This window comes from Pinus tabuliformis, chromosome 7, assembly GCF_031772625.1.
Source record: "Pinus tabuliformis cultivar Carrire ecotype Pingquan chromosome 7, CPIR1, whole genome shotgun sequence".
Classification (NCBI taxonomy): Eukaryota; Viridiplantae; Streptophyta; class Pinopsida; order Pinales; family Pinaceae; genus Pinus; species Pinus tabuliformis.
The window spans coordinates 1,844,854,044-1,844,866,228 of NC_142293.1; the positions used below are offsets into that span (position 1 = coordinate 1,844,854,044).

Consider the following 12,185-nt stretch of genomic DNA (forward strand, 5'->3'; position numbering starts at 1 on the left):
AAACATCAACATATCATCAAGGACAAGAAGATCAAATGTTGTACCCTCTTTGGTGATTGCTTGAAAGACATGGTCACGACGAGAAGAGCTTGCTTTCTTTTATATTTTTCCCTAATGAATTAAAAATGTTAATTTAATATATTTTATGAATTTGTAAGTGTCAGGCCAGGAGGCAATTCCTCAAATGAATTCTGTTTATTCATTAAGATTACTCATGGTTATATACATGAGGGAGTGAATCTTGGGCTTCACCTCCTGATGACTCTTCATTTTGCATTATTTACTATTTACATTATTTACAAGTGTTCACCCAATCCCAATGATTAGGTGTCAACATTCCCCTCCGTAATCTAAAGGGATGTTGGTGAGTCCAAGCATCGTTCTGAATCTCTCAAACTTTTCTCTTCCAAGCGTTTTGGTGAAGATGTCTGCAATTTGCTTATTAGTGGAACAATGGCGTAGATGGATTGTCTTGGCCTCAACATGATGTTGAATCAGATGGTATTTTGTATTGATGTGCTTCATTTGATCATGGAACTTTGGGTTCTTGGCCAAATTTATTGCAGAGGTGTTGTCAATCATGAGTGGAGTTGAATGTACTTGTTTTACTTGCAAATCTTCTAGAATTTTCCTGAGCCACACAATTTTTTTTGTTGCCCCAGCTGCTGCCACATATTTTGCCTTTGTTGTGGAATCTGCTGGAACTGATTGTTTGTGTGATCTCCAGGAGACAGCTCCTGATCCAAGATTCATAGCATAACCTGAAGTAGATACCCTAATTTCTTTGTCTCCATCGAAGTCTGAATCAGAGTATCCAATCAAGCTAAAGTTGCCCACCTGTGTAAACTTGAGTCCAAAGTCTTGGGTTCCCTTCAAGTACTTTAGAACGCTTTTTGCAGCAGATCAATGTCCCTCACAAGGATTTTGCATAAACTTGGAGAGGATTCCAACAACAAACGAAATCTCTGTTCTGGTAGTAGTCAGGTAGTTGAAACTTGAGACTACCACAAGCCTGGCTTTGTGCTTGTCAAGTGAGCCATCAACTTTATACTTGTTCTTGTAGACCCACTTGCAGCCAATTGGTTTGGTTCCTAATGGAGGATCAACCAGCTTCCAAGTGCCATTCTTTATCAATGCATCATACTTCTTTTGAATCGCTTCTTTCCATTCATCATGAGAAGCAGCTTCTTTGAAGGAAGTTGGTTCAAAATCTGTAGACAAATTCAGTTCACAATCATAAGAAACGTCCATATCAACAGGTGAATCAAAATCATCTACATCACTTCCATTTTGCATGGTTGAATTTCTTGTTCGTGTCTTTTCAACCTCATCAGGATGAACACTTTCAAGTGTCTTTGTCAACCACTTTGGGGGGCCTTTCTGAGATGGTCCAGGCTACTCAGTTGACTGAGTTGGGACTGAATCAAGATTGAGTCTCCCAATTCTGTCAATCACATCACTCAAAGTATTATTAGTGGTTGGAGTTTCATGTGGGGGAAAGAGTGCTTCAGAAGAAGATTCCATAGATTGATCCAGTATAGGAATCCCCCCTTCAAGATGTGGAATCTAATTATCAAATTCTTGAAATGATTTTTCATGTTCGAATCTATCCAAGTGATCAAGTTGCTGCTCAACAACATTGTCAGCTTTGGAAGATTCAAGAAAGATTACATCTCTAGACACAACAAACTTTTTATTAACTTCATCATAGAGACAATATGCTTTGGAGGTATTTGAATACCCCAAGAAGATGCACTTACGACTCCTTGCACCAAGTTTGTTTCTATGTACCTTTGGTATCAAGGCATAACAGGTGGAACCAAAGACCTTGTGATGCTTTTTCAAAGGAATGTGGCCATACCACATTTCATAAGGAGTCTTGTTTCTAATAGCACTAGATGGACATCTATTCTTTACATATACAACACATAGAACTGCATCAGCGCAAAACATCAATTTTACATTCTTGAAAAACATCATGGAACATACCATATTTAAGATTGTCCTATTTTTTCTTTCATCTACTCCGTTCTGTTGGGGATTATAAGGCATAGTTGTTTGATGTTTGATCCCATGCTGGCGAAGATAGTTTTCAAATTCATTTGAAGTGTATTTTTTTACATTATCAGTGCGAATAGAGCCAATATGAGATTGTGGATCATTTTCAATCCATGTATGAAAGTTCTTGAATGTTTGGAAAGCATTAGATTTGTTCTTCAATAAATAAACCCAACACATTCTGGTGTAGTCATCAATAAATGTCATCATATATTTATTTCCATTTGCAGAAGGAACATGCATTGGACCACATAAATCTGAATGAATGAGTTCAAGTTTTCTATGTGCTTTGGAATGTGAATCAAGAAAAGACTGTTTGCTATGCTTTCCTAGAATGCAAGCATCACATTGCTTAAGTTTCCTAGGAGTTGTAGGCAAACTAGTAACACCATTTTTCTTCAACAAGTGAAGGCTCTCATAGTTCAAGTGTCCAAATCTAGCATGCCATAATAGACTTGGTGGAAATTTACTTTCATCATAATGATCACTGTATGAGAAATTTTGTGCACGAGCAGAGGTACCTTGCAGCTTGAGAAGTCTTTCTTCTTCTATCCCCGTCATGACAAGTGAGTGATCTGATGCTTTTCTCACCTCAACCTTGCCATCAAACATATGAATGGAGTGTCCTTGCTAGCGGATGTGGACCAAGGACAACAAGTTTCTCCTCAGCTGTGGGAGATATAAAACATCATGCAAAAGAAAGTCTGGAAGACCAGGAAATTTGAGCCTGATTGTGCCAAGCCCTGATGGCTTGAGTTTTGATTTGTCTGCAAAGTATACTGCTCCATCAACATTGTCAGTAAATTCTTCAAAAAAATCTCTTCTAAAAGTCATGTGGTGAGTTGCTTCTGAATCAAGCAACCAATCATTTTTCCAAGAAGCAAGTGAAGCATTAAACAAGTCTTCAGTTACTCCAATATTACAATGTGCTACAACATAGTGAGCGGATTCAAGTGCTTTATCTTTCTTTTTGTCATTGATTTTACCTTTGGCTTGATTTCTTTCTTGCTCAATTTTGTCCCAAGGCAACTTGCATGTGGATGCATCATGTGATCCATCTCTATTGCAACGTATGCAATGAAGATCAAACTTTACTCCTTGAGAGTGTCTGCCCCCCCTGCCTTTGCAATTTCTTTTTCCTCTTCCTCTTCCTCTTCGACCACCTCTTCCTGTGGAAGAATCTTGAGCATGATTCTTCTCTATATGTGCAAGACACAACTTCTTCAGAAGGCTGAGGAGCTGTCTTCTTCCCAAAAGCTTTCTCTCTCTCAGCAAATTTATTCACAAGGGAGTCAAAGGTAATCTCTTTGAGGTTTCCATTTGCTTGCAATGACTCAAGATAATTTGAATAAGTGGGATAAAGTGCCTTGACAAAAGCTATCAGAGGAATGTCTAGTTCAACATTAGTGACTTTGATATCACGCATAATAGATTTTACTTCTGATGCTAGAGCAAGATGATCATCATTTTGTAATTCAATACTGAACAATTTAATCATCAATTGGACAGCTTCAAGTGCAGAGTGTGAGTCATAGAGTTTGTAGCATAAAAACTTATGTTAAAACACAAATGCTGATAGCTTGTAGATTTAATTATAAAAAATACACAGAGGTATTTAAAATAGTTTATTTATTATTATATAAAAATGTATATGATATAAGATGATTTGAAAGTTACAATGAGGACCTTGCTTTTATACCTCAGCAGGTGACCTTTCGTGAATGGGCATGTCTTTTAGACATGCCTTTTCACTTAATTTAATGACTAATTAACCTAAATAATATTTAATTATTTTAATATTTATATTTATTTTATTTATCTAATTGCTATGAATTATATTCATAACATAGCCTCTTCCTTCGAAAGCTTTGTCCTCAAAGCTTTAATGCTTGGGTTTTTCTTCACTTAGTGTATGTCGTCTTCGATGTATATAGTCTGGCCATCCTCTTCTTATAACGCATTGGTAATATTTCCTTAGATTTTTTATTTATTATTATTTTTTTTATATTTTTAATTTTTTTTTATCAATAATATATATATATATATATATATTTTAATTAATACTGATTTTTTTTTTTGGTACAAGTTTAATTTTTATTTTTATTTTTATTTTTTTTATAACTTCAATTTTTTTATATATATTTCTTTTTAATAATAATTTTTTTTCAATATAATTATTATTATTATTATTTTTTATATAGCTTTTTTTTTAATGATTTTTTTTTTTTTTTTTTTTTCGAGGAAAATAGAGTTCGTAATTTCTATTAAAGAGAAATAATAGAGATTACATGCTGTTGATGCCAAGGCATATGCAGTAGTGTGGCTTTACCACTGTTCAAATATTTACATATAAAAAGTCACTGAGGATACGATGGGTCTGTATCCGACAAAATTTGTACCAGTATCTCACTAAAAAAACCATAAATAGTGCAGAGTTGAGGTATATATCCCTCATACAGTGAAATATCTATATATCGCCAATCAGAGCTGTGCTGTTATATACAAAAAATTGACATGAAGATCAAAAAATTTCAGTTGGGGAGGATGTCCCCTTGTTGCAGGCCGTCAATATATGGACGATGATAGAATCTGTGCATCCCCTCTGGATTGTATTCTTCAATCAACCAGTCTCCTAGAGGACGATCCGCCGCTTCTTTCGAGAGCCGGTCAGCAGTTGCATTTCTTTCCCTGTAGATATGAGAAACAGTGATCCGGTCAAAATGTGTTTTTAAAAAAACAATTTCTTCCAAGATGTGTTTCAAAGAATATGCATGACAGATAGATTTATTATTTGCCCAGTCAATCACAATCTTTGAGTCTCCAAAGATTTGTATTTGTCGACAATTTTTGGATAGAGCAAAAAATAAAAGATGTCTCAGTGTGATAAGCTCAGCATGATTATTGGTACCCGGACCGAGTCCCAATCTCAGATGAAAATAATGTGTTTCTGTTAGATGAAATATTATACCCCCTCCACAACCATGCGCCGGAGCTGCCCTGTCGAAATATGCCCAAGGCATATCCCTGTTAATGATTTCGGGCATGATATTCCTTGGTGGATTGATTTTGTTTTCAAATGGAATTTCTGTGTATGCCGCGCAAATGGATGGCGGGAGTAGCTGCCAATTAATCCTGCCGTCCTCAAAGATAATGTTATTGCGATTGTTCCAAATGAACCAGGACACCACAAGCGGTAAATTCCTGGCCTTTTCCGTAGCCACCGCAGTCCACCACTGATCCCAGGCAGTGGGTATATCTGCAGCGTGCCATGCCGTGGTAATATTGAGGGCCTGTTTGACCTGCTGCCATATATCCAATGTGACTTCACAGGTGAGGAATAGATGGGGCGTTGATTCCTCCTCCTTTCTGCAGAGAACGCACCAGGTAGGTCCAGCGAAAGCCCGGTTTTTAAGAATAGCGCCTGTAGGAAGCTTGTCAGCTAAAATGTTCCACATTAGAAGTCTGGCCCTTGGCTGTGCTTGTAGTTGCCATATATCTTTCCACCAGTTTTTTTGTATATCAGGTTTCTTGGCCTCGATGATTTTTAAGTAGCCGAGCTTAGGTGCATATATACCAGATTTTGCCGGTGCCCATATTAGTTCATCTTCCTTATCCTGAAGCTTGATGTGTGTTTCAGAAAGTGCCTGTATGTATCTTTGCCAATGTTCAGTCCATTCTTCTGTTAGGTGCCACTGTTGATCCGTAACCCATGCCTGTGTGAATATGGTAGATCGATGAGGGTCACCAATCTGAGCCAGATATTTAATGCCTCCATTATTAAGATGTCGTATCAGACCATCCGGCAGGAGGTGTGCGTTTCCTGAACCAGGCCAAGGGTCTAAGCCTATACGAACCTGTGCCCCATTGCCAATTCTCCATAAAAGATTATCTCGGATGAGAGGCATGGCTTTTAGTGTGGCCCTCCAGATCGCGGATATGCCTTGTTGATTCCAAGAGGGTCTGCGAAGCCATTCAATGATGTTGGAAGGCCAAATATATTTTTGGTGTATTACTTCTGCCCATAAACTGTCCATCTTAAGGAGAGACCAGCCCTGTTTCGCTGTTAAAGCTTGTGCGAATTCAGATAGGGATTTTTTTTTAATGAATTATATCATATAATTAATAATTATAAAATTTTATAATTATAAACTATACAATATAATAATTAACTTTATAATCAACTAACCTCGTAAGTCCATACGGTTGTTTCAAAAATGGCTATGCATATGGTGGCTTGAACGGTGCAACGATTGACTATGCTTTGGACCATTTTTAGCGGACCCGTCGTATCATCGAGGGTCATGTAGGTATGACCCAGCGTTTTGACCGTGGGCATAATAGTTGTTATTTTAAAGAACATAAAATGGAGCATTCATTTCCAAAGGAAAAGAATTTATCTTCTCCTGAATGAATAAAAACGATGAGGACAAATGGCTTTACAAAATCTTTATTTCGACGGGAAAGGAAAAGTATATGGTGTACGAATGGCTTTGAAAAGTCCTAAACAAATAGTTTAATGTGACTCGAATAAAGCAATTAACTCGTTGTGCCGCTGTCGACGTTGGGTAAGATAAGTTGCTGGTCAATTTCTGAGCACCGTGGAAGATCTCGCGGAGGCCGCTGAAGGCTTGATCCATAATCTGGTCCATTCTCAACTACAAAGGCCATGGCCAAACCCCATGTTATGTGTACATCCAGATGGCAATGGAACATCCAGACACCAGGGTTGTTGGCTACAAATCTTATAGCCGCCCATCCATTGACCGGAACGTTTACAGTGTTGCGCTTTGGGGGATCAACCAGGTTGAAGTGTTTTGGGTCTCTTCTTGGATTATAATTGCCAAATCCTGTTCCTACGATGTAGAAGTCATAGCCATGGAGATGAATGGGGTGGCTTTCACCTGCAACGATATTCGTTCCCTGAAGTATCACTTGCACCATTGTGTTGTATTTCAGCACTTTCACTCTCGTGTCTTTTACAGGAGACCACAGGCTTGTGCTTATGTTCTCTGCGGTATAATCGAATTGCACCAGAGGGTTATCCGGGAAGTTGTCGGTGAATACGCCTTTTATGCCGAAATAGTGTGCTTGAAGCATTGACACTGTTGATGGCAGAACAAAAGAAAAGTTATTCATACTTGCTTCCAATCTTGTTCCATTGAACAACCCAATTCCCACAGTGTAGAGCAGATTCTCTTTAACGGTCTGAGGGACAGAGACTGGGTGCTGGGGCGAGGCCAAGCTTCTCAGAGCCGCGTTGAACTGTGTCATAGATTTAGTGTCGTTAAAGAACGGTAGATCGGGCATCTGTGGAGATGAGGAAGTGGAGTTAACTCCAACGTATTCCAAAATGGCAGTGGTTGTGGTGTTATCGAAGGCAACTCCTTGCCCACTGGAATATGCGCGCGCAGCCATGTAGTAACTGCCTATACACTGATCAGCAGTAACAAGTACGTCTGTAGTCTGCCCAGGGCCGAGCATCAGAAAATTGGTCTGAACAGGCTTTGTATACAAAGCATCCACAGCTACAACGGTCATTGAATGATTTGCCACCGCAAAGAATAGGTCATTGTTCATTGCAGCATTGATAACACGTAGAAGATTGGTTTCTCCTGCCTTCACTCGAATACGAGTAGTATCTGATATAAAAGCAAGCCTCTCGTTCCAATTATCTTTCAATTTCCTCTTCAAATTCCAATCTTCAATGCTCAAAACTTTTCCTCTTGATTTCTCCAGATTTTTTATCTGTTTCAGCAGGTGGTTCTCTTCTGCTCGCGTATTGCGTCCTCCCTTAAATTGTGCCTCTAGTTTTCTAACCGCTAGATCAATCTCGGGTTCAGATGAGGGACTATTATGGTTATTGCCTTCCTGCAATGACTGACCATTACCTGGAAGCCCGCCTCGCTTCTTGATATGTCTTGTCTCATCATCCTCTTTACCATCCCAAAAAGATTGAAACTGAGTGACTATCTTTCTATGTTTATGGTTGCGATCATCATCATATTCATGTGGATCTTTGTTTTTAGGATCATAATCTGTATTTGACATAACCCCTTCTTCAAAATTTTCCATATTCATATCATCAACTTTATTTATATCATTGTCATATTCAACACTATCAACATTTTGATCGAATTCTTCTTCTTTCACATTTTCCTCTGGACATGCTTTAACTTCTGCAATTGATTTTTTTAAAATGCTGAAATGCTTCTTGAATTTCACTAAAATGTTGAATGTATTCAGGATGTGAACGTAATGGCACAATGTGCGGTGAACTACGTTCAAAGGCCCGCATGATTATATCGTGTGCCATGGCTCTGATACCACTGTAGCATAAAAACTTATAATAAACCAAAAATGTTGATAGCTTGTAGATTTAATTATAAAAAATACACAGAGGTATTTAAAATAATTTATTTATTATTATATAAAAATGTATATGATATAAGATGATTTGAAAGTTACAATGAGGACCCTGCTTTTATACCTCAGCAAGTGACCTTTAATGAATGGGCATGCCTTTTAGACATGCCTTTTCACTTAATTTAAGGACTAATTAACCTAAATAATATTTAATTATTTTAATATTTATATTTATTTTATTTATCTAATTGTTATGAATTATATTCATAACAAAGTTCCTTCGACTTCTGTAAGGCTTCAAAAGCATTTGAAAATGGTGAAATATGGCGACTCACCTCTTCATTTACAGATGCTGCAATCAAGGCATAGGCCTTGCTGTTCTTGTAAGAAGAAATGAGTTAGGATATTGATAACGAAACCACAATATTTTATTTATGGGAGATACTGAAAATCCATGCTTTTAACATGCATGTGTATGCCTCAACCATAGGAAGAGGCATGCCTATTTTTTGAGTTCTATTTATTGCCAATTATGACCCTTAGATGGTTTGTTCTACTTGCTTTAGGGAGTCTATTGGACCCTTGTATATAAGGGAAATATTCACATGTCCACCAAATTTTGATGTAGTTGTTGGGAGTTCTCGATTGATTGAATGGGTTATCCTTTATGCTTGTACACTTTAGAGGTTTCATTGGAAGAAGGCACTCTTAGAGAAAGAACATAAACATCTTTGGCCGTTGTTAGTTATTCAAGTGTCTAAACATACTTACAAATCTTTGCAAAATTAATTTTACTTGCACCTAATAATAGATTTGATAATGGAAAATAAAATGCTCCTTCATCTCTACTAATGATACACATTTGAAAATTGTTATTTTCTCAACCAAGTAGTGCCCAATTCATGTTTGGCATTAATGGGTGGAAACATTGTGTTGATGAAGGAAATTCCTAAACTATGGGGTTAAGGACACAAAGAAAACTTTATGGAATATGTATATGTCGATATTGGAAAATAAAATGCTCTTTTATCTCTATTAATGATACACATATTTGAAATTTGTTATTTACTTGGTTAGGTAGTACCCAACTCATGTTTGGTATTAATGGGAGGAAATTTTGAGTTGATCAAGAGAAAGTCCTAAAGTTTAAACCATAGGGTTAAGGACACAAATAAAAGTTTATGGAAATATGGACAATGGTCATTTGCAATTTCAATTTGTGTATGTTAGCCGTGTTACCCATGCATACACACGGGCAACCCTAAGATTTTTCTTTCTTTCTTTAAGATATAGATATCTAGCCAACAATCTCACATGATCTTAGATAGCAACTTTTGAGATGCCTCTTATCCACTCATTAATCAACTCATCCCCCTGATTACCAAACTGTTCCTATAAAGGTAGGTCAGTGATTGTTGCCGCAAAATCTGCAAGCTTTGGAGAGGCACTAGTAGCTAATGACGACGTGCCATTCATATCTTCGCTATCTAAATCAATCATATGTTTCCTCGCCCATTTGCCAAGAGCACATGTTGGAAGGTGGGCCTCTGATCAAAAGGTACTTTATTCATTTTGCAATCGGGTGCTTATGTTTGTTTGTATTTGGGCATTTTGGATTATGGGGTAACTTGGTATGAAAATTTTAAGTTTGAAATCCTATTGCAACAATTGGAAAAAATTATTCTAATTGTTAATTAATTTAACTATTTATTTGCTACGACAAATATCGAATAAATCACACTGCAACCTTTGCAAATTAAACTTTGAAAATAATAGCGCTGGAAACTAAGAAATGCTAGCGCACACATAAAATATGACACAATTATTTTTGGACAAAAGTCCCTGGAAAACCCAACTTGGGAAAACCAGCGCAATAGATGAGGGTTTTATATTATTAAGCATCAATGAATTTATCTGAGTACAATCTGGATGCCGAATACTGGCATTCCTGTAGAGAAAATACTTGCAAAAATATCTCGAGGGGAATTACCCTGACCCCGAGCAATCCCGACATTTGATTGCCATTGAAAATCAAGCCGTCCACCTAGCCATGCGTAGCTTTTGCATCACCTTGGCACAGTCTGCGCACTTGCTCTGCTCAGAACCATTGAAAATCAAGTCGTCCTGCCTGCGATCGACTGGGAAAATGCTTCTCCGACCCTTTCGAACCTCTACTCGAACTCTGGAACTGAAAATGTCTTCTTCCTTCAACAAATCGAACTGCCCTCTAAAGCTTGTGCGTTGCCTCTGTGCAGCTTCCTGGAGAAATTTCAGCCTCTCTACAATGTACTCGCCGGATCTGGAAAATCTTCCTCCGACTTCACTGTCCCTGCCCCTCTGACACTTGCGTCCCTTTCTCGCTCGAGCTCTGATGCTGTTAGCTCAATTTGCCTGGTGTGTCGTCCATCTACCAATCGACTTCTTCTTATAATCTTCTGTTGGACCTACAACAACCAAGATTAAAACTTAATCAAGAGCCTAGATCATATCAGAGTTGATCAGTCTGAGTTTCTAGATGATTCACACCTTATCTCAATTAATACCGATTAATTAACCCCTTTTCCTAAGTTTAGACTTGGGAAATATTTAAAAGTAGGCTAATGATCTAATTGAGACACTTCTAGGTGGAATTTCCAGAAACGATTTCTGGGTTATGGAGAACTCCTGTGTTTTAGCCTCTCCTCAAAGTTTTGAGACTAGAACACTTTTGATGCTACAAAAACTAACACTCCCTCTTAGCGAGGAAGGTGTTCTAGTGCTGCACCACTGCTGCTACAACACCCTATCTTTGTATCACCCCTCTATCACATTGCTGATGTCCGACCACTGCCCACCAACCACTGCGTAACTCTGATGCTGCATCTGTGCTGCTGCTCATACTGCCATACTGCTGCCAACTCTGCGTCTGCATTACAACTCCCTCTCATCTGTTGCTGCTGCAACTGCAACTACTGCATCTGTCTCCTGATTTATGACGGCTACTAGCACTTGCACTATCTACTGAAGAATTTGCGCTGCTGCTCAACTTTGCATTTGAGCCCCCTGCTCTGTTGTCAACACTGCACTGCGCTCCTCAGCACCTCACTGCTACTAGTCTGCAACTGTCTCTCAGAATTTGACTGCATCACTGACACTGATCCATCCTACTACTGAATGTTGTCGGCCCCTGTAGCAAGGTAATGATCCATGAGGAGGACAACGTAATGGACCTTGCCCAAACATGCAACTCTGACCTCTGATCTATTCATATTGTTGTTGCTACTGCAACTAGTGAAATAATGAGTTTGATCTCCCTAGATCCTGAAGTATTAGTTTCCATAGGGATGCTCCCTTTGAAAGTAGACTCCCTCTGAGTCTCGATCTCCTTATGGGAAATCTCTCTGCTCCCTTCTGGCAACTCGCGCTATCCTCTTGCACAGGAAATTAGATTGCATAGCTCTGCGCAGGGAATCTCTTGGCTAGAATTCCACCTGCATACTGCAACTAGGCAATTCACACTATTTGTGTCACTGCCACTGTCTCCTGAGTATTGACTGCAACTAACTATGTAATTGTCGTTTGAATGACTAGCTCCATCTGCTAACACTGAACCTGCTACTATGATATTGTGGGACCTTGTAGCAAAGGTGATGATCCTGCTGCAACAACTGGAACTGATCTATCTAATCTCCTTGCTGCTTCTGCACAGGATCCTGCCTATCCGACACACTGGAGTTTCATACTCCTCCTCTTGGATTTGGTGCCTCACTACCTCCTTTCAATCT

At 38.5% G+C, this 12,185-nt stretch overlaps 1 protein-coding gene across 3 annotated transcripts in view; it reads left to right on the forward strand.

Moving 5' to 3' along the window:
• Positions 1 to 12,185, forward strand: part of LOC149255801 (zinc knuckle (CCHC-type) family protein) — a 250,775-nt gene that overhangs the window by 118,774 nt on the left and 119,816 nt on the right. The window lies entirely within an intron of this gene.